At 45.9% G+C, this 1,750-nt stretch overlaps 3 non-coding genes and 5 pseudogenes across 3 annotated transcripts; all 8 read left to right on the top strand.

Moving 5' to 3' along the window:
* Positions 1 to 112, top strand: LOC142120441 (5S ribosomal RNA; annotated as a pseudogene; the record flags this gene model as incomplete).
* An 80-nt stretch (positions 113 to 192) lies between these two features.
* Positions 193 to 311, top strand: LOC142120239 (5S ribosomal RNA; annotated as a pseudogene).
* Positions 312 to 392: 81 nt separating this feature from the next.
* On the top strand, positions 393 to 511 carry LOC142120377 (5S ribosomal RNA; annotated as a pseudogene).
* Positions 512 to 592: 81 nt separating this feature from the next.
* Positions 593 to 711, top strand: LOC142120423 (5S ribosomal RNA; annotated as a pseudogene).
* A 241-nt stretch (positions 712 to 952) lies between these two features.
* Positions 953 to 1,071, top strand: LOC142120253 (5S ribosomal RNA). Its single transcript, XR_012683658.1, has one exon. It is a non-coding gene; the product is annotated as a 5S ribosomal RNA (ribosomal RNA).
* Positions 1,072 to 1,153: 82 nt separating this feature from the next.
* On the top strand, positions 1,154 to 1,272 carry LOC142120252 (5S ribosomal RNA; annotated as a pseudogene).
* Positions 1,273 to 1,352: 80 nt separating this feature from the next.
* LOC142120161 (5S ribosomal RNA) lies at positions 1,353 to 1,471 on the top strand. Its single transcript, XR_012683590.1, has one exon. It is a non-coding gene; the product is annotated as a 5S ribosomal RNA (ribosomal RNA).
* An 82-nt stretch (positions 1,472 to 1,553) lies between these two features.
* Positions 1,554 to 1,672, top strand: LOC142120195 (5S ribosomal RNA). Its single transcript, XR_012683621.1, has one exon. It is a non-coding gene; the product is annotated as a 5S ribosomal RNA (ribosomal RNA).
* Positions 1,673 to 1,750: the final 78 nt, after the last annotated feature.

Below are 1,750 nucleotides of genomic sequence, written 5' to 3'. Positions count from 1 at the left end.
GCCACAGCACCCTGAACAACCCCAATCTCGTATGATCTTGGAAGCTAAGCAGGGCTGGGCCTGGTTAGTACTTGGATGGGAGACCACCTGGAAATACCAGGTGCTGTAAGCTTTTTTTTTTCTCTCTTGTTCCGTCCTTCTTCAATGCTGGTTTTGAGATGTATAAGAGATGTAGGTCAATAAGAAAACAATACCTACTGCCACACCATCCTGAACAAGCCCAATCTCATCTGATCTTGGAAGCTAAGCAGAGCCGGGCCTGGTTAGTACTTGGATGGGAGACCACCTGGGAATACCAGGTGCTGTAGGCCTTTTTTTCTTCTCTCTTGTTCCGGCTTCCTTCAATGCTGGTTTTTAGATGTATAAGAGATGTAGGTCAATAGGAAAACAATACATACAGCCGCACCACCCTGAACAAGCCCAATCTCGTCTGATCTTGGAAGCTAAGCAGGGACAAGCCTGGTTAGTACTTGGATGGGAGACCACCTGGGAATACCAGGTGCTGTAGGCCTTTTTTTTTTCTCTCTTGTTCCGGCTTCCTTCAATGCTGGTTTTTAGATGTATAAGAGATGTAGGTCAATAGGAAACCAATACCTACATCCACACCACCCTGAACAAGCCCAATCTCGTCTGATCTTGGAAGCTAAGCAGAGCAGGGGCTGGTTAGTACTTGGATGTGAAACCACCTGGGAATACCAGGTGCTGTAGGCCCTTTTTTTTTTCTCTCTTGTTCCGACTTCCTTCAATGCTGGTTTTGAGATGTATAAGAGATGTAGGTCAATATGAAACCAATACCTACAGCCCCACCACCCTGAACAAGCCGAATCTCGTCTGATCTTGAAAGCTAAGCAGGTCCGGGCCTGGTTAGTACTTTTTTTTTTATATCTTGTTCTGGCTTCCTTCAATGCTGGTTTTAAAATGTATAAGTGATGTAGGTCATTAGAAAACCAATACCTACAGCCACACCACCCTGAACAAGCCCAATCTCGTCTGATCTTGGAAGCTAAGCAGGGCCGGGCCTGGTTAGTACTTGGATGGGAGACCACCTGGGAATACCAGGTGCTGTAGGCCTTTTTTTTTTTCTCTCTTGTTCCGGCTTCCTTCAATGCTTGTTTTTAGATGTATAAGAGATGTAGGTCAATAGGAAAACAATACCTACAGCCACACCACCCTGAACAAGCCCAATCTCGTCTGATCTTGGAAGCTAAGCAGGGCTGGGCCTGGTTAGTACTTGGATGGGAGACCACCTGGAAATACCAGGTTCTGTAGGCTTTTTTTTTTCTCTCTTGTTCCGGCCTCCTTCAATGCTGATTTTGAGATGTATAAGAGATGTAGGTCAATAGGAAAACAATACCTACAGCCACACCACCCTGAACAAGCCCAATCTCGTCTGATCTTGGAAGCTAAGCAGAGCCGGGCCTGGTTAGTACTTGGATGGGAGACCACCTGGGAATACCAGGTGCTGTAGGCCTTTTTTATCTTCTCTCTTGTTCCGGCTTCCTTCAATGCTGTTTTCTAGATGTATAAGAGATGTAGGTCAATAGGAAAACAATACCTACAGCCACACCACCCTGAACAAGCCCAATCTCGTCTGATCTTGGAAGCTAAGCAGGGACGGGCCTGGTTAGTACTTGGATGGGAGACTATCTGGGAATACCAGGTGCTGTAGGCCTTTTTTTTTTCTCTCTTGTTCCGGCTTCCTTCAATGCTGGTTTTGAGATTATAAGAGATGTAGGTCAATAGGAAACCA

This window comes from Mixophyes fleayi, unplaced genomic scaffold, assembly GCF_038048845.1.
Source record: "Mixophyes fleayi isolate aMixFle1 unplaced genomic scaffold, aMixFle1.hap1 Scaffold_1991, whole genome shotgun sequence".
Taxonomy (NCBI): Eukaryota; Metazoa; Chordata; class Amphibia; order Anura; family Limnodynastidae; genus Mixophyes; species Mixophyes fleayi.
This window is presented reverse-complemented; position numbering and strand designations above follow the sequence as displayed.